The sequence below is a fragment of the Hyla sarda genome, unplaced genomic scaffold (assembly GCF_029499605.1).
Source record: "Hyla sarda isolate aHylSar1 unplaced genomic scaffold, aHylSar1.hap1 scaffold_1947, whole genome shotgun sequence".
Taxonomy (NCBI): Eukaryota; Metazoa; Chordata; class Amphibia; order Anura; family Hylidae; genus Hyla; species Hyla sarda.
Genome location: NW_026608603.1, coordinates 27,350 through 51,363, shown reverse-complemented (window position 1 = coordinate 51,363; position 24,014 = coordinate 27,350). Strand labels below are relative to the sequence as shown.

Genomic DNA, 24,014 nt, shown 5'->3' with positions numbered 1-24,014 from the left:
CATTGCTACCTGCTTGCTGGCTAGCCAGCTAGCCAGCCCTGTGGGCCTTGCTGCTGCTGCTGCTGCTGCTGCAGCCAAAAAACAAAAGGTGGTGCTGCTGCTGCTTCTGCTGCTTCTGCTTGTGTCTGGCCGCTGTTGGAGCGTCCAGGCACAGGACTTCTGCTGCTGCTGACTAAATGGCCTCCTTAATTGGATCATTTGAGTAGCCAGCACACCTGTGCAGGTAGGGCATGACATGATAGGCAGCTGCCTTGATAGCGGGTGGGTGCTGAATGTTCCTAATTGACAAAATAAGATTAATGCTTATGAAGAAATATAAAATCTCATCCCTTCCCCAATATCGCGCCACACCCCTACCCCTTAATTCCCTGGTTGAACTTGATGGACATATGTCTTTTTTCGACCGTACTAACTATGTAACTATGTAACATAACATGGGGGGGTCTCCTGGCTGTTCACACAGGTGTGTCATTGCTGTACATTGACCATGCATTGCTTCTGTGGTATTGCAAAGGCAAAGACAAATGCTTCCAGCCATCCATTGCACTAATGGATTGGTCATCAGCTGGCTGTCTATGTCCCGCATCAATATAGACCAAAGTACAGAGGGTTAGGCTATGCTATAGTGCACCTACCTGATGCATCAGAAGGTGCGAGGCCCTTGCTAAATTCTGTGCACAGACTTTGAGATCTATGCTTTAGACTGTATCTAAACCTGCTCCAACATGGACTGACATTCTGGCCTACTTTCAGCCGATGCGACTTGTCTGTCGCTGAACAGTCGCTTTTTATGTATTCAGCACCTATGTATAATGTTGTAAAAATGCTCTAGAAGCTAAAGTCGCAGAAATGTCACACATATTTGGCCTGCAACTTTCTGTGCGACAAATTCAGACAGGAAAAATCAGTATAAATCCTTAGAAAATTATCCCCCAGTGTCTCCATCTGCTGGCGGTATTGAATAAGCATTGCTGCACTGATGGGGTATGCATTAGACGAAAAAAAAGAAGAAAAAGAAGAATAATACGCCCAGAAAAGAGGCGAAAAGGAGAAAAACGTAAAAAAACGTGAAAAAAAAGTAAGAGGAAGAGAAGGGAAAAAAAGGTGGAAATGGGTTTAAAAGTGATTTCGGCGGAGAAATATATATATATATATATATATATATATATATATATATATATATATATATACGCGCACACACACACATATATATAAACGTATTCTCCGTTGAGATATTGCAGCCGCTGCTGTGTCCAGGCCCAGGAGCCTTAGCACTGTGCTGTGATGTCACTCAATACCACTGACATCACTAGGTGTAAACAACATCTCTCCTTTGCTGTGTATGTGACTATGGAGCTGTTTGGTGATGTCGTCTATTATGGCCTTCATAGAAGCAACAGGAGATTGTTGCATCCATCTAGAACCCTCAGAACTACAGTGCTATGATGTCACTCACTTCCACAGGCCTTGCAGAGTGTAAACAACAACAACCCAGCTTTGTTGTGTATGTAACCATAGGGATTGTGATGTCACCTAGAACCTTCACAGCAGCGACAGCTTTATGAGGAGCATCAGCACTGCTCTGCCTGAGCAGAACCATCACCGCCATAGGTTGTCAAATAACCCGGATTTAACCCACACAGGTAAGTCCAATGGGGTGCAGGCATGTCCTCTATGCTTACAGCTTCCCGTGGGTGTTGGTTTGATACCGTTTGGGGACAGCCAAGGAGGCATCTGCAGGCAACAAAGGTAGGTGTGTGCTTGTGTGTGTGTTTCCTATGCAGATCCTAAGCCCAGTGTCACATGCAAGTAGGAGGAGTAAGAAGGGTTCCTGGCAAATCCGGGTTATGGATTGCATTTAAAAAGGCCCCGTGGGAGTGCAATGGGCCCCTGTCTTGCTGCTTAGCAATAATGGTATGGGTTTAGGTTCTGCTGTGTGTACTGGTGGTTGACTGCCCCCCAGCCCAGAGTGTGCATGGAAAATTGTCTGGCAGCCTCCCTGACAGCAAGCAGTGATAGTGCCCATGAAGGGGACCTTGTTGGGCCCGCCCCTTTCACGGTTATCGCTTCTCGGCCTTTTGGCTAAGATCAAGTGTAGTATCTGTTCTTATCAGTTTAATATCTGATACGTCCCCTATCTGGGGACCATATATTAAATGGATTTTTGAGAACGGGGGCCGATTTCGAAGCTTGCTTCCGTCGCCCTATGCATTGACCCGATATGGCAGTATCTTCGGGTACAGTGCACCACCCCCTTACAGGGTTAAAAAGAAAGATTCCTACTTTCATTGCTACCTGCTTGCTGGCTAGCCAGCTAGCCAGCCCTGTGGGCCTTGCTGCTGCTGCTGCTGCTGCTGCAGCCAAAAAACAAAAGGTGGTGCTGCTGCTGCTTCTGCTGCTTCTGCTTGTGTCTGGCCGCTGTTGGAGCGTCCAGGCACAGGACTTCTGCTGCTGCTGACTAAATGGCCTCCTTAATTGGATCATTTGAGTAGCCAGCACACCTGTGCAGGTAGGGCATGACATGATAGGCAGCTGCCTTGATAGCGGGTGGGTGCTGAATGTTCCTAATTGACAAAATAAGATTAATGCTTATGAAGAAATATAAAATCTCATCCCTTCCCCAATATCGCGCCACACCCCTACCCCTTAATTCCCTGGTTGAACTTGATGGACATATGTCTTTTTTCGACCGTACTAACTATGTAACTATGTAACATAACATGGGGGGGTCTCCTGGCTGTTCACACAGGTGTGTCATTGCTGTACATTGACCATGCATTGCTTCTGTGGTATTGCAAAGGCAAAGACAAATGCTTCCAGCCATCCATTGCACTAATGGATTGGTCATCAGCTGGCTGTCTATGTCCCGCATCAATATAGACCAAAGTACAGAGGGTTAGGCTATGCTATAGTGCACCTACCTGATGCATCAGAAGGTGCGAGGCCCTTGCTAAATTCTGTGCACAGACTTTGAGATCTATGCTTTAGACTGTATCTAAACCTGCTCCAACATGGACTGACATTCTGGCCTACTTTCAGCCGATGCGACTTGTCTGTCGCTGAACAGTCGCTTTTTATGTATTCAGCACCTATGTATAATGTTGTAAAAATGCTCTAGAAGCTAAAGTCGCAGAAATGTCACACATATTTGGCCTGCAACTTTCTGTGCGACAAATTCAGACAGGAAAAATCAGTATAAATCCTTAGAAAATTATCCCCCAGTGTCTCCATCTGCTGGCGGTATTGAATAAGCATTGCTGCACTGATGGGGTATGCATTAGACGAAAAAAAAGAAGAAAAAGAAGAATAATACGCCCAGAAAAGAGGCGAAAAGGAGAAAAACGTAAAAAAACGTGAAAAAAAAGTAAGAGGAAGAGAAGGGAAAAAAAGGTGGAAATGGGTTTAAAAGTGATTTCGGCGGAGAAATATATATATATATATATATATATATATATATATATATATATACGCGCACACACACACATATATATAAACGTATTCTCCGTTGAGATATTGCAGCCGCTGCTGTGTCCAGGCCCAGGAGCCTTAGCACTGTGCTGTGATGTCACTCAATACCACTGACATCACTAGGTGTAAACAACATCTCTCCTTTGCTGTGTATGTGACTATGGAGCTGTTTGGTGATGTCGTCTATTATGGCCTTCATAGAAGCAACAGGAGATTGTTGCATCCATCTAGAACCCTCAGAACTACAGTGCTATGATGTCACTCACTTCCACAGGCCTTGCAGAGTGTAAACAACAACAACCCAGCTTTGTTGTGTATGTAACCATAGGGATTGTGATGTCACCTAGAACCTTCACAGCAGCGACAGCTTTATGAGGAGCATCAGCACTGCTCTGCCTGAGCAGAACCATCACCGCCATAGGTTGTCAAATAACCCGGATTTAACCCACACAGGTAAGTCCAATGGGGTGCAGGCATGTCCTCTATGCTTACAGCTTCCCGTGGGTGTTGGTTTGATACCGTTTGGGGACAGCCAAGGAGGCATCTGCAGGCAACAAAGGTAGGTGTGTGCTTGTGTGTGTGTTTCCTATGCAGATCCTAAGCCCAGTGTCACATGCAAGTAGGAGGAGTAAGAAGGGTTCCTGGCAAATCCGGGTTATGGATTGCATTTAAAAAGGCCCCGTGGGAGTGCAATGGGCCCCTGTCTTGCTGCTTAGCAATAATGGTATGGGTTTAGGTTCTGCTGTGTGTACTGGTGGTTGACTGCCCCCCAGCCCAGAGTGTGCATGGAAAATTGTCTGGCAGCCTCCCTGACAGCAAGCAGTGATAGTGCCCATGAAGGGGACCTTGTTGGGCCCGCCCCTTTCACGGTTATCGCTTCTCGGCCTTTTGGCTAAGATCTTGTATCTTGTCAAGGGGCTCTGAGTTCGTCGAACCTTCGGCCTTGAGGCATCGGCGGTTTTTTAGCCGTCTTAAGCCTCATGCTGCTATAGGAGGAGGACTTACAAAGAACGGGAAGGCGATCCCCCATGGCGACCCTTAGGTTTGCTGCGCATACTGAAACTCGGATTAAGAACACCTTCCGTATTGAAGTGGATGAGGAGAAAAAGGAGAAGATGACTTTGGAATTTTTTGTCAAGAGAATTATGCTGGATTTATTGCACATTCAGAGAGAAGATGTGTTTTGCCTAAAAGACCCAGGTAAAGGACTTTTCATTCTTACCTTGACTTCCGCATCTGCATGTGACCATATGTTTGAGAAAGTTCGGGAGCTTGCCAATGAGGAGGATATGAAAGGACTTGTTTTCATTGCTCTATATTCTAATGGCGATGTTCCACTGGTGGTTACTATGCACGATCCATACGTGGATATAAGAGACATTGTCTTATTTTTAAACCAATATTGTGCGGAAGTCAAATACTCTCATAAAATAATGAATGCAATGGACTTTTGGACTGGAAAGCATAAGTTTGCTGTTAAGTTCAGAGAAGATGTGAGAGGAATTGGAGGTCTGTGTCGCCCACCTGCAAATTTTTTAATTGGGCGTAAACGTGGCTATTTATTCTACCCTGGGATGCCGTATTATTGCAGGAAATGCCATGAATATGGTCATACACAAGAATCTTGCAAAGAGGAAGTGGTTATTTGCAAAAGATGTGGCCAAAAAGGCCACACCACTTTGGACTGTCAAAATGAGATTCTGTGTAATGTGTGTAAGCAGAAAGGACACGCTTTTAAGGATTGTCCTCAACGCTCCTGGGCCAATATTGTGGCTACATCGGCTGGTCCCTCGATGAGGAAGAGCTCCATGGATGCTTTGCCTGTGCCTAAGACCCACACCCTGAAAGTGATGCCTGAGTCTTCTGCTACCGGAATTCCTGTGATACCTGCTGTGGCTCATGTCTCCAAAAGCATTGTGTCCCCGGGGAAGGTCGTGGGACCTGAGACAGAAGTGAGGGGTTCTCCTCTCATGGAAGTTGAAGGTCCTGGACCGCCCAGAAGGGATACAGAGGAGATGGATGTAGAAGAACGGCGAAAGAGGAAAAGCAGAGACCGGAAAGAGGAAAAGGGCCTTAACATCAAAAGGAGTGGTCGAGTTAGTGCGGACGAGGGGAACGTGGAGATTGTCTGCCAAAAGGTTATAACAGCATCCGACCCTGTTAATATTGAGGAATTTGTGTCACCACCTACAGATTGGGGTTCTTTGTCTGAGGATAATGAATGACCCAGGAGCTACCAAGTGTTAATATCTCCTCCTTCAATGTGAGGAGTTTGAAGAGCCCAGAGAGGAGGGCTGCTTTATTTTCTTTCTTGTCTTCTTTGCCTACAGACATTTTATTTTTACAGGAATGTGCCATTGATTATGATATCAATTATTCATCTTTGAGATCTGAATGGACTCTTGGCCCGTCTGTGTGGTCAGGGGATAATGAGAGGAAAGTGACTGGTGTTGGCATACTGTTCAAGAGCAGTGAGTATAAAGTTACCTCCTTCACAGACATTGTACCCGGTAGAGCCCTGCTCGTTCATATTATTTATAATGACATGAATATGAGACTTTTAAATGTATATGCCTCTCCAGATAAGGATGAAAGATCTGATTTATTAGAGAAAATTCAGTTTTATTTACCGGGTTCATCCCCTCTTATCATCGCTGGTGATTTTAATTGTATAATGGCAGGAGAGGAGCGGGCTGGAGGATCTGAACAAAGGAAAGATAAGACTGAAAAACAACTAAAGGATTTTATAGTTGATTTTAATTTAAAAGATTTGTGGAGAACCTCTTTCCCTAATGACCCTGGGCATACCTGGGGGAATAGCCTTTATATGTCAAGAATTGATTATATTTTTGCTTCTGGATTTGCATTTTATGGGAATATGCAATTGACTTCTACCTTTTTTTCAGATCATAAGATTCTATCTGCTACATGTAAGTTTGATGGGGTTTGCAGAGCCAAAGGAGTCTGGCGTCTGAATGTCTCTTTGCTTGAAGATGAAGAAATTAAATGTAATTTTATCTATCTTTTTAAAAAATTGCAGAACTCAAGGACTAATTTTAATTCTCTTTTAGCATGGTGGGAATTCTGCAAGGTAAAATTTAAAGAGTATTTTATTAAGATGGGTGTTAAAAAAACAAAAGAGAAATTGAAATGGTATAGAGATCTTAACACAAAACTACAAACCTATTATCAACTCAAAGAGCTGGGTGTATATGTAGACGATCTGATTTTAAGTGTTAAAAGTGATATTCAGAAGGCTATAACTAACAAAGGGAAAGAAATAATTTTTAACTCCAAAGTTGAATGTAAAGAGAAGGATGAAAAGTGTACAAGATTCTTTTTTAAAAAGGTAATGGAAACAAAAAAGTTAATGATTAACATTGAGGATGAAACTACTAATGTAGGAATGTTATCCAAAGCTAAATCCTTTTATCAAGATCTGTTTAATGAGAAACCCATTGATATATCTGCTGCAAATTTTCTCCTAAGCACTTTAGATTGTGGTTTAAGTAAGGAGGACCAAGATGGACTTTGCACAGAAGTAAGATGCCAAGAATTAGAAATTGCTGCTAAAAGTTTATCCACAGGTAAAACACCAGGTTCGGATGGACTTCCTGTAGAGTTTTATAAAACCTTTTGGGAAATTTTTAAAGATGATTTGCTTAATATTTTTAAGGAGGCTTTTAATTCTGATGTTCTACCTTTATCTTGGAGGAGTGGTATAGTGTCTCTGATCCCCAAAAAGGGGGATAGGAACAGCTTAGAAAATTGGAGACCAATTACGCTTCTTAATGTTGATTATAAGATTATGTCAAAAATTTTTGTTAACAGAATGAAGCCTTTTTTGTACAAGGTCATCCATGTGGATCAGGTATGTGGTGTCCCAGGAAGGAGTGTAGCTGAACCTTTAAATGCTATTAGGGACGTCATATGGTATCAGCAAGAGCGGAATCAAAATCTAGCCATTCTATCTCTAGATTTTCATAAAGCTTTCGATAGAGTATCACATTGTTTTTTATGGATGGTTTTACAACGCATGGGTTTTCCTAACATATTTATTAAGCAAATTGCTCTCTTATATAAAGGTTCTTTTAGCAGGATTTTAATAAATGGTTTCCTTACGGATTTTATTAATTTATCATCAGGGGTAAAGCAAGGCTGCCCTCTGTCTCCTATACTGTTCATATGTGCAATAGAACCTCTGTTAAACTTAATAAGGAATGATAAAATAATAAAAGGAGTGCCAGTTCCTGGAGGTAATAGTGCCACCCTTAAAGTGTGTGGCTATATGGATGATATTAATGTTTTTTGTGAAAGTTCCTTCTCTTTACAAAGAGTTGTTGATGTTACTGATTTCTTTTGTAAAGCTTCTGCTTTTAAACTTAATTTATCTAAATGTGACTGTTTTTATATAGGTAAATGGGAAAACGTGCAAATACCAAACCTAAAATTACAGTCAGAAAAAATAAAAATCCTTGGAGTCATCTTTGATAAAAATAACAATGGTGAGGAAAGTTGGCTAATGGTAAAAGAAAAGGTAAAGAAGAAGGTAGACTTTTGGTCCCTTAGGAAATTATCTTTAGAAGGTAAAATTTTGGTGATTAAGGCTATGCTAATACCCATTATGCTCTATTTAAATATGATTTATCCTCCTAATGAACTTATGTCTAGGCAACTTCAGAGGATTCTCTTTGAGTTTCTATGGAGTTCTAAAGCAGAAAAATTAAAAAGAGATATTATGTATAAGTCACAAAAAAATGGAGGAAAACAGGTTCCCTGTATTAGAAAATTTTTATACTTAAGGTTTTTTAGTTGGTGTTTTAGGGGACTTTTTATGAAAAGTGTATGGTCCTGTTTTTTAAAGTACTCTGCGGGACATATTTTTAGAAGAAGAAAATGGGTGTTTTTATCATTATCTACTCCTGTACTTTTAACTCCGCCTAAACATTATGCCATCTTAGAAAAAATTATACGTATGTATAACCTTAAAGACTTTGACTTGTTAACCTTGAGGGATGCTCGCAAGATAGAAGTACAGTTAAATTTGCAAGAAGAAATATGTATGGTCTCTAATTTTTCTTATAATAGGTGTGTACAAATATGGAAAAAGGTAAACGAGCCATATCTTTTTAATGAGCACAAGGATTTAGCATGGATGATTATCCATGAGTGTCTTCCGGTAAGATTTTTCCAATATAGAAGAGGTCTAAATGCTGTATGTGTCTGTCCCCGGGAAAATTGCAATATAGATGAAACTGTTTTGCACCTTTTATGGAATTGTTATTTTGCACAAAAGGTTTTTAGACTAATTGGTTCTTTATTGAAATTCCTAACAGGTCTAAAAGTTTTAAATCATGAAGTTGTTTTATATGGCAAAAGTGATGGAGTTACGAAAGAAAAAGAGAGAATTTTGTGGATTTTTATCAACTGTACAAAAAATGTATTATGGAAAGTTCGTAATATCCTTGTCTTCAAAAGAGATTTTATTTGTGAAAAAGAATGTTTGAAGATGATATACAGTGAAGTTTACTTGTACTATTTAATTGATAAAAAGAGATATGGGCAGAAAAAAGCATTAGCTATGTGGAATTTACATTTATGGAAAACAGTATTTGATATATTGTAAAAATTTCTTGTGATGTATTTAAGTTTTTGAGTTTTTTCAATAAAAATGTAAAAAAAAAAAAAAAAAAAAAAAAAAATCTGTTCTTATCAGTTTAATATCTGATACGTCCCCTATCTGGGGACCATATATTAAATGGATTTTTGAGAACGGGGGCCGATTTCGAAGCTTGCTTCCGTCGCCCTATGCATTGACCCGATATGGCAGTATCTTCGGGTACAGTGCACCACCCCCTTACAGGGTTAAAAAGAAAGATTCCTACTTTCATTGCTACCTGCTTGCTGGCTAGCCAGCTAGCCAGCCCTGTGGGCCTTGCTGCTGCTGCTGCTGCTGCTGCAGCCAAAAAACAAAAGGTGGTGCTGCTGCTGCTTCTGCTGCTTCTGCTTGTGTCTGGCCGCTGTTGGAGCGTCCAGGCACAGGACTTCTGCTGCTGCTGACTAAATGGCCTCCTTAATTGGATCATTTGAGTAGCCAGCACACCTGTGCAGGTAGGGCATGACATGATAGGCAGCTGCCTTGATAGCGGGTGGGTGCTGAATGTTCCTAATTGACAAAATAAGATTAATGCTTATGAAGAAATATAAAATCTCATCCCTTCCCCAATATCGCGCCACACCCCTACCCCTTAATTCCCTGGTTGAACTTGATGGACATATGTCTTTTTTCGACCGTACTAACTATGTAACTATGTAACATAACATGGGGGGGTCTCCTGGCTGTTCACACAGGTGTGTCATTGCTGTACATTGACCATGCATTGCTTCTGTGGTATTGCAAAGGCAAAGACAAATGCTTCCAGCCATCCATTGCACTAATGGATTGGTCATCAGCTGGCTGTCTATGTCCCGCATCAATATAGACCAAAGTACAGAGGGTTAGGCTATGCTATTGTGCACCTACCTGATGCATCAGAAGGTGCGAGGCCCTTGCTAAATTCTGTGCACAGACTTTGAGATCTATACTTTAGACTGTATCTAAACCTGCTCCAACATGGACTGACATTCTGGCCTACTTTCAGCCGATGCGACTTGTCTGTCGCTGAACAGTCGCTTTTTATGTATTCAGCACCTATGTATAATGTTGTAAAAATGCTCTAGAAGCTAAAGTCGCAGAAATGTCACACATATTTGGCCTGCAACTTTCTGTGCGACAAATTCAGACAGGAAAAATCAGTATAAATCCTTAGAAAATTATCCCCCAGTGTCTCCATCTGCTGGCGGTATTGAATAAGCATTGCTGCACTGATGGGGTATGCATTAGACGAAAAAAAAGAAGAAAAAGAAGAATAATACGCCCAGAAAAGAGGCGAAAAGGAGAAAAACGTAAAAAAACGTGAAAAAAAAGTAAGAGGAAGAGAAGGGAAAAAAAGGTGGAAATGGGTTTAAAAGTGATTTCGGCGGAGAAATATATATATATATATATATATATATATATATATATATATACGCGCACACACACACATATATATAAACGTATTCTCCGTTGAGATATTGCAGCCGCTGCTGTGTCCAGGCCCAGGAGCCTTAGCACTGTGCTGTGATGTCACTCAATACCACTGACATCACTAGGTGTAAACAACATCTCTCCTTTGCTGTGTATGTGACTATGGAGCTGTTTGGTGATGTCGTCTATTATGGCCTTCATAGAAGCAACAGGAGATTGTTGCATCCATCTAGAACCCTCAGAACTACAGTGCTATGATGTCACTCACTTCCACAGGCCTTGCAGAGTGTAAACAACAACAACCCAGCTTTGTTGTGTATGTAACCATAGGGATTTGTGATGTCACCTAGAACCTTCACAGCAGCGACAGCTTTATGAGGAGCATCAGCACTGCTCTGCCTGAGCAGAACCATCACCGCCATAGGTTGTCAAATAACCCGGATTTAACCCACACAGGTAAGTCCAATGGGGTGCAGGCATGTCCTCTATGCTTACAGCTTCCCGTGGGTGTTGGTTTGATACCGTTTGGGGACAGCCAAGGAGGCATCTGCAGGCAACAAAGGTAGGTGTGTGCTTGTGTGTGTGTTTCCTATGCAGATCCTAAGCCCAGTGTCACATGCAAGTAGGAGGAGTAAGAAGGGTTCCTGGCAAATCCGGGTTATGGATTGCATTTAAAAAGGCCCCGTGGGAGTGCAATGGGCCCCTGTCTTGCTGCTTAGCAATAATGGTATGGGTTTAGGTTCTGCTGTGTGTACTGGTGGTTGACTGCCCCCCAGCCCAGAGTGTGCATGGAAAATTGTCTGGCAGCCTCCCTGACAGCAAGCAGTGATAGTGCCCATGAAGGGGACCTTGTTGGGCCCGCCCCTTTCACGGTTATCGCTTCTCGGCCTTTTGGCTAAGATCAAGTGTAGTATCTGTTCTTATCAGTTTAATATCTGATACGTCCCCTATCTGGGGACCATATATTAAATGGATTTTTGAGAACGGGGGCCGATTTCGAAGCTTGCTTCCGTCGCCCTATGCATTGACCCGATATGGCAGTATCTTCGGGTACAGTGCACCACCCCCTTACAGGGTTAAAAAGAAAGATTCCTACTTTCATTGCTACCTGCTTGCTGGCTAGCCAGCTAGCCAGCCCTGTGGGCCTTGCTGCTGCAGCCAAAAAACAAAAGGTGGTGCTGCTGCTGCTGCTTCTGCTGCTTCTGCTTGTGTCTGGCCGCTGTTGGAGCGTCCAGGCACAGGACTTCTGCTGCTGCTGACTAAATGGCCTCCTTAATTGGATCATTTGAGTAGCCAGCACACCTGTGCAGGTAGGGCATGACATGATAGGCAGCTGCCTTGATAGCGGGTGGGTGCTGAATGTTCCTAATTGACAAAATAAGATTAATGCTTATGAAGAAATATAAAATCTCATCCCTTCCCCAATATCGCGCCACACCCCTACCCCTTAATTCCCTGGTTGAACTTGATGGACATATGTCTTTTTTCGACCGTACTAACTATGTAACTATGTAACATAACATGGGGGGGGGGGGGGGGGGGTCTCCTGGCTGTTCACACAGGTGTGTCATTGCTGTACATTGACCATGCATTGCTTCTGTGGTATTGCAAAGGCAAAGACAAATGCTTCCAGCCATCCATTGCACTAATGGATTGGTCATCAGCTGGCTGTCTATGTCCCGCATCAATATAGACCAAAGTACAGAGGGTTAGGCTATGCTATTGTGCACCTACCTGATGCATCACAAGGTGCGAGGCCCTTGCTAAATTCTGTGCACAGACTTTGAGATCTATACTTTAGACTGTATCTAAACCTGCTCCAACATGGACTGACATTCTGGCCTACTTTCAGCCGATGCGACTTGTCTGTCGCTGAACAGTCGCTTTTTATGTATTCAGCACCTATGTATAATGTTGTAAAAATGCTCTAGAAGCTAAAGTCGCAGAAATGTCACACATATTTGGCCTGCAACTTTCTGTGCGACAAATTCAGACAGGAAAAATCAGTATAAATCCTTAGAAAATTATCCCCCAGTGTCTCCATCTGCTGGCGGTATTGAATAAGCATTGCTGCACTGATGGGGTATGCATTAGACGAAAAAAAAGAAGAAAAAGAAGAATAATACGCCCAGAAAAGAGGCGAAAAGGAGAAAAACGTAAAAAAACTTGAAAAAAAAGTAAGAGGAAGAGAAGGGAAAAAAAGGTGGAAATGGGTTTAAAAGTGATTTCGGCGGAGAAATATATATATATATATATATATATATATATATATATATATATATATATACGCGCACACACACACATATATATAAACGTATTCTCCGTTGAGATATTGCAGCCGCTGCTGTGTCCAGGCCCAGGAGCCTTAGCACTGTGCTGTGATGTCACTCAATACCACTGACATCACTAGGTGTAAACAACATCTCTCCTTTGCTGTGTATGTGACTATGGAGCTGTTTGGTGATGTCGTCTATTATGGCCTTCATAGAAGCAACAGGAGATTGTTGCATCCATCTAGAACCCTCAGAACTACAGTGCTATGATGTCACTCACTTCCACAGGCCTTGCAGAGTGTAAACAACAACAACCCAGCTTTGTTGTGTATGTAACCATAGGGATTTGTGATGTCACCTAGAACCTTCACAGCAGCGACAGCTTTATGAGGAGCATCAGCACTGCTCTGCCTGAGCAGAACCATCACCGCCATAGGTTGTCAAATAACCCGGATTTAACCCACACAGGTAAGTCCAATGGGGTGCAGGCATGTCCTCTATGCTTACAGCTTCCCGTGGGTGTTGGTTTGATACCGTTTGGGGACAGCCAAGGAGGCATCTGCAGGCAACAAAGGTAGGTGTGTGCTTGTGTGTGTGTTTCCTATGCAGATCCTAAGCCCAGTGTCACATGCAAGTAGGAGGAGTAAGAAGGGTTCCTGGCAAATCCGGGTTATGGATTGCATTTAAAAAGGCCCCGTGGGAGTGCAATGGGCCCCTGTCTTGCTGCTTAGCAATAATGGTATGGGTTTAGGTTCTGCTGTGTGTACTGGTGGTTGACTGCCCCCCAGCCCAGAGTGTGCATGGAAAATTGTCTGGCAGCCTCCCTGACAGCAAGCAGTGATAGTGCCCATGAAGGGGACCTTGTTGTTGGGCCCGCCCCTTTCACGGTTATCGCTTCTCGGCCTTTTGGCTAAGATCAAGTGTAGTATCTGTTCTTATCAGTTTAATATCTGATACGTCCCCTATCTGGGGACCATATATTAAATGGATTTTTGAGAACGGGGGCCGATTTCGAAGCTTGCTTCCGTCGCCCTATGCATTGACCCGATATGGCAGTATCTTCGGGTACAGTGCACCACCCCCTTACAGGGTTAAAAAGAAAGATTCCTACTTTCATTGCTACCTGCTTGCTGGCTAGCCAGCTAGCCAGCCCTGTGGGCCTTGCTGCTGCAGCCAAAAAACAAAAGGTGGTGCTGCTGCTGCTGCTTCTGCTGCTTCTGCTTGTGTCTGGCCGCTGTTGGAGCGTCCAGGCACAGGACTTCTGCTGCTGCTGACTAAATGGCCTCCTTAATTGGATCATTTGAGTAGCCAGCACACCTGTGCAGGTAGGGCATGACATGATAGGCAGCTGCCTTGATAGCGGGTGGGTGCTGAATGTTCCTAATTGACAAAATAAGATTAATGCTTATGAAGAAATATAAAATCTCATCCCTTCCCCAATATCGCGCCACACCCCTACCCCTTAATTCCCTGGTTGAACTTGATGGACATATGTCTTTTTTCGACCGTACTAACTATGTAACTATGTAACATAACATGGGGGGGTCTCCTGGCTGTTCACACAGGTGTGTCATTGCTGTACATTGACCATGCATTGCTTCTGTGGTATTGCAAAGGCAAAGACAAATGCTTCCAGCCATCCATTGCACTAATGGATTGGTCATCAGCTGGCTGTCTATGTCCCGCATCAATATAGACCAAAGTACAGAGGGTTAGGCTATGCTATTGTGCACCTACCTGATGCATCAGAAGGTGCGAGGCCCTTGCTAAATTCTGTGCACAGACTTTGAGATCTATACTTTAGACTGTATCTAAACCTGCTCCAACATGGACTGACATTCTGGCCTACTTTCAGCCGATGCGACTTGTCTGTCGCTGAACAGTCGCTTTTTATGTATTCAGCACCTATGTATAATGTTGTAAAAATGCTCTAGAAGCTAAAGTCGCAGAAATGTCACACATATTTGGCCTGCAACTTTCTGTGCGACAAATTCAGACAGGAAAAATCAGTATAAATCCTTAGAAAATTATCCCCCAGTGTCTCCATCTGCTGGCGGTATTGAATAAGCATTGCTGCACTGATGGGGTATGCATTAGACGAAAAAAAAGAAGAAAAAGAAGAATAATACGCCCAGAAAAGAGGCGAAAAGGAGAAAAACGTAAAAAAACGTGAAAAAAAAGTAAGAGGAAGAGAAGGGAAAAAAAGGTGGAAATGGGTTTAAAAGTGATTTCGGCGGAGAAATATATATATATATATATATATATATATATATATATATATACGCGCACACACACACATATATATAAACGTATTCTCCGTTGAGATATTGCAGCCGCTGCTGTGTCCAGGCCCAGGAGCCTTAGCACTGTGCTGTGATGTCACTCAATACCACTGACATCACTAGGTGTAAACAACATCTCTCCTTTGCTGTGTATGTGACTATGGAGCTGTTTGGTGATGTCGTCTATTATGGCCTTCATAGAAGCAACAGGAGATTGTTGCATCCATCTAGAACCCTCAGAACTACAGTGCTATGATGTCACTCACTTCCACAGGCCTTGCAGAGTGTAAACAACAACAACCCAGCTTTGTTGTGTATGTAACCATAGGGATTTGTGATGTCACCTAGAACCTTCACAGCAGCGACAGCTTTATGAGGAGCATCAGCACTGCTCTGCCTGAGCAGAACCATCACCGCCATAGGTTGTCAAATAACCCGGATTTAACCCACACAGGTAAGTCCAATGGGGTGCAGGCATGTCCTCTATGCTTACAGCTTCCCGTGGGTGTTGGTTTGATACCGTTTGGGGACAGCCAAGGAGGCATCTGCAGGCAACAAAGGTAGGTGTGTGCTTGTGTGTGTGTTTCCTATGCAGATCCTAAGCCCAGTGTCACATGCAAGTAGGAGGAGTAAGAAGGGTTCCTGGCAAATCCGGGTTATGGATTGCATTTAAAAAGGCCCCGTGGGAGTGCAATGGGCCCCTGTCTTGCTGCTTAGCAATAATGGTATGGGTTTAGGTTCTGCTGTGTGTACTGGTGGTTGACTGCCCCCCAGCCCAGAGTGTGCATGGAAAATTGTCTGGCAGCCTCCCTGACAGCAAGCAGTGATAGTGCCCATGAAGGGGACCTTGTTGGGCCCGCCCCTTTCACGGTTATCGCTTCTCGGCCTTTTGGCTAAGATCAAGTGTAGTATCTGTTCTTATCAGTTTAATATCTGATACGTCCCCTATCTGGGGACCATATATTAAATGGATTTTTGAGAACGGGGGCCGATTTCGAAGCTTGCTTCCGTCGCCCTATGCATTGACCCGATATGGCAGTATCTTCGGGTACAGTGCACCACCCCCTTACAGGGTTAAAAAGAAAGATTCCTACTTTCATTGCTACCTGCTTGCTGGCTAGCCAGCTAGCCAGCCCTGTGGGCCTTGCTGCTGCAGCCAAAAAACAAAAGGTGGTGCTGCTGCTGCTGCTTCTGCTGCTTCTGCTTGTGTCTGGCCGCTGTTGGAGCGTCCAGGCACAGGACTTCTGCTGCTGCTGACTAAATGGCCTCCTTAATTGGATCATTTGAGTAGCCAGCACACCTGTGCAGGTAGGGCATGACATGATAGGCAGCTGCCTTGATAGCGGGTGGGTGCTGAATGTTCCTAATTGACAAAATAAGATTAATGCTTATGAAGAAATATAAAATCTCATCCCTTCCCCAATATCGCGCCACACCCCTACCCCTTAATTCCCTGGTTGAACTTGATGGACATATGTCTTTTTTCGACCGTACTAACTATGTAACTATGTAACATAACATGGGGGGGGGGGGGGGGGGGTCTCCTGGCTGTTCACACAGGTGTGTCATTGCTGTACATTGACCATGCATTGCTTCTGTGGTATTGCAAAGGCAAAGACAAATGCTTCCAGCCATCCATTGCACTAATGGATTGGTCATCAGCTGGCTGTCTATGTCCCGCATCAATATAGACCAAAGTACAGAGGGTTAGGCTATGCTATTGTGCACCTACCTGATGCATCACAAGGTGCGAGGCCCTTGCTAAATTCTGTGCACAGACTTTGAGATCTATACTTTAGACTGTATCTAAACCTGCTCCAACATGGACTGACATTCTGGCCTACTTTCAGCCGATGCGACTTGTCTGTCGCTGAACAGTCGCTTTTTATGTATTCAGCACCTATGTATAATGTTGTAAAAATGCTCTAGAAGCTAAAGTCGCAGAAATGTCACACATATTTGGCCTGCAACTTTCTGTGCGACAAATTCAGACAGGAAAAATCAGTATAAATCCTTAGAAAATTATCCCCCAGTGTCTCCATCTGCTGGCGGTATTGAATAAGCATTGCTGCACTGATGGGGTATGCATTAGACGAAAAAAAAGAAGAAAAAGAAGAATAATACGCCCAGAAAAGAGGCGAAAAGGAGAAAAACGTAAAAAAACTTGAAAAAAAAGTAAGAGGAAGAGAAGGGAAAAAAAGGTGGAAATGGGTTTAAAAGTGATTTCGGCGGAGAAATATATATATATATATATATATATATATATATATATATATATATATATACGCGCACACACACACATATATATAAACGTATTCTCCGTTGAGATATTGCAGCCGCTGCTGTGTCCAGGCCCAGGAGCCTTAGCACTGTGCTGTGATGTCACTCAATACCACTGACATCACTAGGTGTAAACAACATCTCTCCTTTGCTGTGTATGTGACTATGGAGCTGTTTGGTGATGTCGTCTATTATGGCCTTCATAGAAGCAACAGGAGATTGTTGCATCCATCTAGAACCCTCAGAACTACAGTGCTATGATGTCACTCACTTCCACAGGCCTTGCAGAGTGTAAACAACAACAACCCAGCTTTGTTGTGTATGTAACCATAGGGATTTGTGATGTCACCTAGAACCTTCACAGCAGCGACAGCTTTATGAGGAGCATCAGCACTGCTCTGCCTGAGCAGAACCATCACCGCCATAGGTTGTCAAATAACCCGGATTTAACCCACACAGGTAAGTCCAATGGGGTGCAGGCATGTCCTCTATGCTTACAGCTTCCCGTGGGTGTTGGTTTGATACCGTTTGGGGACAGCCAAGGAGGCATCTGCAGGCAACAAAGGTAGGTGTGTGCTTGTGTGTGTGTTTCCTATGCAGATCCTAAGCCCAGTGTCACATGCAAGTAGGAGGAGTAAGAAGGGTTCCTGGCAAATCCGGGTTATGGATTGCATTTAAAAAGGCCCCGTGGGAGTGCAATGGGCCCCTGTCTTGCTGCTTAGCAATAATGGTATGGGTTTAGGTTCTGCTGTGTGTACTGGTGGTTGACTGCCCCCCAGCCCAGAGTGTGCATGGAAAATTGTCTGGCAGCCTCCCTGACAGCAAGCAGTGATAGTGCCCATGAAGGGGACCTTGTTGGGCCCGCCCCTTTCACGGTTATCGCTTCTCGGCCTTTTGGCTAAGATCAAGTGTAGTATCTGTTCTTATCAGTTTAATATCTGATACGTCCCCTATCTGGGGACCATATATTAAATGGATTTTTGAGAACGGGGGCCGATTTCGAAGCTTGCTTCCGTCGCCCTATGCATTGACCCGATATGGCAGTATCTTCGGGTACAGTGCACCACCCCCTTACAGGGTTAAAAAGAAAGATTCCTACTTTCATTGCTACCTGCTTGCTGGCTAGCCAGCTAGCCAGCCCTGTGGGCCTTGCTGCTGCAGCCAAAAAACAAAAGGTGGTGCTGCTGCTGCTGCTTCTGCTGCTTCTGCTTGTGTCTGGCCGCTGTTGGAGCGTCCAGGCACAGGACTTCTGCTGCTGCTGAATAAATGGCCTCCTTAATTGGATCATTTGAGTAGCCAGCACACCTGTGCAGGTAGGGCATGACATGATAGGCAGCTGCCTTGATAGCGGGTGGGTGCTGAATGTTCCTAATTGACAAAATAAGATTAATGCTTATGAAGAAATATAAAATCTCATCCCTTCCCCAATATCGCGCCACACCCCTACCCCTTAATTCCCTGGTTGAACTTGATGGACATATGTCTTTTTTCGACCGTACTAACTATGTAACTATGTAACATAACATGGGGGGGTCTCCTGGCTGTTCACACAGGTGTGTCATTGCTGTACATTGACCATGCATTGCTTCTGTGGTATTGCAAAGGCAAAGACAAATGCTTCCAGCCATCCATTGCACTAATGGATTGGTCATCAGCTGGCTGTCTATGTCCCGCATCAATATAGACCAAAGTACAGAGGGTTAGGCTATGCTATTGTGCACCTACCTGATGCATCAGAAGGTGCGAGGCCCTTGCTAAATTCTGTGCACAGACTTTGAGATCTATACTTTAGACTGTATCTAAACCTGCTCCAACATGGACTGACATTCTGGCCTACTTTCAGCCGATGCGACTTGTCTGTCGCTGAACAGTCGCTTTTTATGTATTCAGCACCTATGTATAATGTTGTAAAAATGCTCTAGAAGCTAAAGTCGCAGAAATGTCACACATATTTGGCCTGCAACTTTCTGTGCGACAAATTCAGACAGGAAAAATCAGTATAAATCCTTAGAAAATTATCCCCCAGTGTCTCCATCTGCTGGCGGTATTGAATAAGCATTGCTGCACTGATGGGGTATGCATTAGACGAAAAAAAAAGAAGAAAAAGAAGAATAATACGCCCAGAAAAGAGGCGAAAAGGAGAAAAACGTAAAAAAACGTGAAAAAAAAGTAAGAGGAAGAGAAGGGAAAAAAAGGTGGAAATGGGTTTAAAAGTGATTTCGGCGGAGAATATATATATATATATATATATATATATATATATATATATATATATATATATATATCACACACATATATATAAACGTATTCTCCGTTGAGATATTGCAGCCGCTGCTGTGTCCAGGCCCAGGAGCCTTAGCACTGTGCTGTGATGTCACTCAATACCACTGACATCACTAGGTGTAAACAACATCTCTCCTTTGCTGTGTATGTGACTATGGAGCTGTTTGGTGATGTCGTCTATTATGGCCTTCATAGAAGCAACAGGAGATTGTTGCATCCATCTAGAACCCTCAGAACTACAGTGCTATGATGTCACTCACTTCCACAGGCCTTGCAGAGTGTAAACAACAACAACCCAGCTTTGTTGTGTATGTAACCATAGGGATTTGTGATGTCACCTAGAACCTTCACAGCAGCGACAGCTTTATGAGGAGCATCAGCACTGCTCTGCCTGAGCAGAACCATCACCGCCATAGGTTGTCAAATAACCCGGATTTAACCCACACAGGTAAGTCCAATGGGGTGCAGGCATGTCCTCTATGCTTACAGCTTCCCGTGGGTGTTGGTTTGATACCGTTTGGGGACAGCCAAGGAGGCATCTGCAGGCAACAAAGGTAGGTGTGTGCTTGTGTGTGTGTTTCCTATGCAGATCCTAAGCCCAGTGTCACATGCAAGTAGGAGGAGTAAGAAGGGTTCCTGGCAAATCCGGGTTATGGATTGCATTTAAAAAGGCCCCGTGGGAGTGCAATGGGCCCCTGTCTTGCTGCTTAGCAATAATGGTATGGGTTTAGGTTCTGCTGTGTGTACTGGTGGTTGACTGCCCCCCAGCCCAGAGTGTGCATGGAAAATTGTCTGGCAGCCTCCCTGACAGCAAGCAGTGATAGTGCCCATGAAGGGGACCTTGTTGGGCCCGCCCCTTTCACGGTTATCGCTTCTCGGCCTTTTGGCTAAGATCAAGTGTAGTATCTGTTCTTATCAGTTTAATATCTGATACGTCCCCTATCTGGGGACCATATATTAAATGGATTTTTGAGAACGGGGGCCGATTTCGAAGCTTGCTTCCGTCGCCCTATGCATTGACCCGATATGGCAGTATCTTCGGGTACAGTGCACCACCCCCTTACAGGGTTAAAAAGAAAGATTCCTACTTTCATTGCTACCTGCTTGCTGGCTAGCCAGCTAGCCAGCCCTGTGGGCCTTGCTGCTGCAGCCAAAAAACAAAAGGTGGTGCTGCTGCTGCTGCTTCTGCTGCTTCTGCTTGTGTCTGGCCGCTGTTGGAGCGTCCAGGCACAGGACTTCTGCTGCTGCTGACTAAATGGCCTCCTTAATTGGATCATTTGAGTAGCCAGCACACCTGTGCAGGTAGGGCATGACATGATAGGCAGCTGCCTTGATAGCGGGTGGGTGCTGAATGTTCCTAATTGACAAAATAAGATTAATGCTTATGAAGAAATATAAAATCTCATCCCTTCCCCAATATCGCGCCACACCCCTACCCCTTAATTCCCTGGTTGAACTTGATGGACATATGTCTTTTTTCGACCGTACTAACTATGTAACTATGTAACATAACATGGGGGGGGGGGGGGGGGGTCTCCTGGCTGTTCACACAGGTGTGTCATTGCTGTACATTGACCATGCATTGCTTCTGTGGTATTGCAAAGGCAAAGACAAATGCTTCCAGCCATCCATTGCACTAATGGATTGGTCATCAGCTGGCTGTCTATGTCCCGCATCAATATAGACCAAAGTACAGAGGGTTAGGCTATGCTATTGTGCACCTACCTGATGCATCACAAGGTGCGAGGCCCTTGCTAAATTCTGTGCACAGACTTTGAGATCTATACTTTAGACTGTATCTAAACCTGCTCCAACATGGACTGACATTCTGGCCTACTTTCAGCCGATGCGACTTGTCTGTCGCTGAACAGTCGCTTTTTATGTATTCAGCACCTATGTATAATGTTGTAAAAATGCTCTAGAAGCTAAAGTCGCAGAAATGTCACACATATTTGGCCTGCAACTTTCTGTAATTCAGACAGGAAAAATCAGTATAAATCCTTAGAAAATTATCCCCCAGTGTCTCCATCTGCTGGCGGTATTGAATAAGCATTGCTGCACTGATGGGGTATGCATTAGACGAAAAAAAAGAAGAAAAAGAAGAATAATACGCCCAGAAAAGAGGCGAAAAGGAGAAAAACGTAAAAAAACGTGAAAAAAAAGTAAGAGGAAGAGAAGGGAAAAAAAGGTGGAAATGGGTTTAAAAGTGATTTCGGCGGAGAAATATATATATATATATATATATATATATATATATATATATATATATATACGCGCACACACACACATATATATAAACGTATTCTCCGTTGAGATATTGCAGCCGCTGCTGTGTCCAGGCCCAGGAGCCTTAGCACTGTGCTGTGATGTCACTCAATACCACTGACATCACTAGGTGTAAACAACATCTCTCCTTTGCTGTGTATGTGACTATGGAGCTGTTTGGTGATGTCGTCTATTATGGCCTTCATAGAAGCAACAGGAGATTGTTGCATCCATCTAGAACCCTCAGAACTACAGTGCTATGATGTCACTCACTTCCACAGGCCTTGCAGAGTGTAAACAACAACAACCCAGCTTTGTTGTGTATGTAACCATAGGGATTTGTGATGTCACCTAGAACCTTCACAGCAGCGACAGCTTTATGAGGAGCATCAGCACTGCTCTGCCTGAGCAGAACCATCACCGCCATAGGTTGTCAAATAACCCGGATTTAACCCACACAGGTAAGTCCAATGGGGTGCAGGCATGTCCTCTATGCTTACAGCTTCCCGTGGGTGTTGGTTTGATACCGTTTGGGGACAGCCAAGGAGGCATCTGCAGGCAACAAAGGTAGGTGTGTGCTTGTGTGTGTGTTTCCTATGCAGATCCTAAGCCCAGTGTCACATGCAAGTAGGAGGAGTAAGAAGGGTTCCTGGCAAATCCGGGTTATGGATTGCATTTAAAAAGGCCCCGTGGGAGTGCAATGGGCCCCTGTCTTGCTGCTTAGCAATAATGGTATGGGTTTAGGTTCTGCTGTGTGTACTGGTGGTTGACTGCCCCCCAGCCCAGAGTGTGCATGGAAAATTGTCTGGCAGCCTCCCTGACAGCAAGCAGTGATAGTGCCCATGAAGGGGACCTTGTTGGGCCCGCCCCTTTCACGGTTATCGCTTCTCGGCCTTTTGGCTAAGATCAAGTGTAGTATCTGTTCTTATCAGTTTAATATCTGATACGTCCCCTATCTGGGGACCATATATTAAATGGATTTTTGAGAACGGGGGCCGATTTCGAAGCTTGCTTCCGTCGCCCTATGCATTGACCCGATATGGCAGTATCTTCGGGTACAGTGCACCACCCCCTTACAGGGTTAAAAAGAAAGATTCCTACTTTCATTGCTACCTGCTTGCTGGCTAGCCAGCTAGCCAGCCCTGTGGGCCTTGCTGCTGCTGCAGCCAAAAAACAAAAGGTGGTGCTGCTGCTGCTGCTTCTGCTGCTTCTGCTTGTGTCTGGCCGCTGTTGGAGCGTCCAGGCACAGGACTTCTGCTGCTGCTGAATAAATGGCCTCCTTAATTGGATCATTTGAGTAGCCAGCACACCTGTGCAGGTAGGGCATGACATGATAGGCAGCTGCCTTGATAGCGGGTGGGTGCTGAATGTTCCTAATTGACAAAATAAGATTAATGCTTATGAAGAAATATAAAATCTCATCCCTTCCCCAATATCGCGCCACACCCCTACCCCTTAATTCCCTGGTTGAACTTGATGGACATATGTCTTTTTTCGACCGTACTAACTATGTAACTATGTAACATAACATGGGGGGGTCTCCTGGCTGTTCACACAGGTGTGTCATTGCTGTACATTGACCATGCATTGCTTCTGTGGTATTGCAAAGGCAAAGACAAATGCTTCCAGCCATCCATTGCACTAATGGATTGGTCATCAGCTGGCTGTCTATGTCCCGCATCAATATAGACCAAAGTACAGAGGGTTAGGCTATGCTATTGTGCACCTACCTGATGCATCAGAAGGTGCGAGGCCCTTGCTAAATTCTGTGCACAGACTTTGAGATCTATACTTTAGACTGTATCTAAACCTGCTCCAACATGGACTGACATTCTGGCCTACTTTCAGCCGATGCGACTTGTCTGTCGCTGAACAGTCGCTTTTTATGTATTCAGCACCTATGTATAATGTTGTAAAAATGCTCTAGAAGCTAAAGTCGCAGAAATGTCACACATATTTGGCCTGCAACTTTCTGTGCGACAAATTCAGACAGGAAAAATCAGTATAAATCCTTAGAAAATTATCCCCCAGTGTCTCCATCTGCTGGCGGTATTGAATAAGCATTGCTGCACTGATGGGGTATGCATTAGACGAAAA

At 44.0% G+C, this 24,014-nt stretch overlaps 7 non-coding genes and 1 pseudogene across 7 annotated transcripts; all 8 read left to right on the top strand.

The window, feature by feature from the left end:
• The first annotated feature begins 2,062 nt into the window (after positions 1–2,062).
• Positions 2,063–2,253, top strand: LOC130316707 (U2 spliceosomal RNA). The gene has a single exon (XR_008863983.1). It is a non-coding gene; the product is annotated as a U2 spliceosomal RNA (small nuclear RNA).
• Positions 2,254–9,121: 6,868 nt separating this feature from the next.
• Positions 9,122–9,323, top strand: LOC130316713 (U2 spliceosomal RNA; annotated as a pseudogene).
• A 2,086-nt stretch (positions 9,324–11,409) lies between these two features.
• LOC130316706 (U2 spliceosomal RNA) lies at positions 11,410–11,600 on the top strand. Its single transcript, XR_008863982.1, has one exon. It is a non-coding gene; the product is annotated as a U2 spliceosomal RNA (small nuclear RNA).
• Positions 11,601–13,697: 2,097 nt separating this feature from the next.
• On the top strand, positions 13,698–13,888 carry LOC130316705 (U2 spliceosomal RNA). Its single transcript, XR_008863981.1, has one exon. It is a non-coding gene; the product is annotated as a U2 spliceosomal RNA (small nuclear RNA).
• A 2,074-nt stretch (positions 13,889–15,962) lies between these two features.
• Positions 15,963–16,153, top strand: LOC130316702 (U2 spliceosomal RNA). Its single transcript, XR_008863979.1, has one exon. It is a non-coding gene; the product is annotated as a U2 spliceosomal RNA (small nuclear RNA).
• A 2,094-nt stretch (positions 16,154–18,247) lies between these two features.
• Positions 18,248–18,438, top strand: LOC130316701 (U2 spliceosomal RNA). The gene has a single exon (XR_008863978.1). It is a non-coding gene; the product is annotated as a U2 spliceosomal RNA (small nuclear RNA).
• A 2,081-nt stretch (positions 18,439–20,519) lies between these two features.
• On the top strand, positions 20,520–20,710 carry LOC130316700 (U2 spliceosomal RNA). The gene has a single exon (XR_008863977.1). It is a non-coding gene; the product is annotated as a U2 spliceosomal RNA (small nuclear RNA).
• Positions 20,711–22,797: 2,087 nt separating this feature from the next.
• Positions 22,798–22,988, top strand: LOC130316699 (U2 spliceosomal RNA). The gene has a single exon (XR_008863976.1). It is a non-coding gene; the product is annotated as a U2 spliceosomal RNA (small nuclear RNA).
• Positions 22,989–24,014: the final 1,026 nt, after the last annotated feature.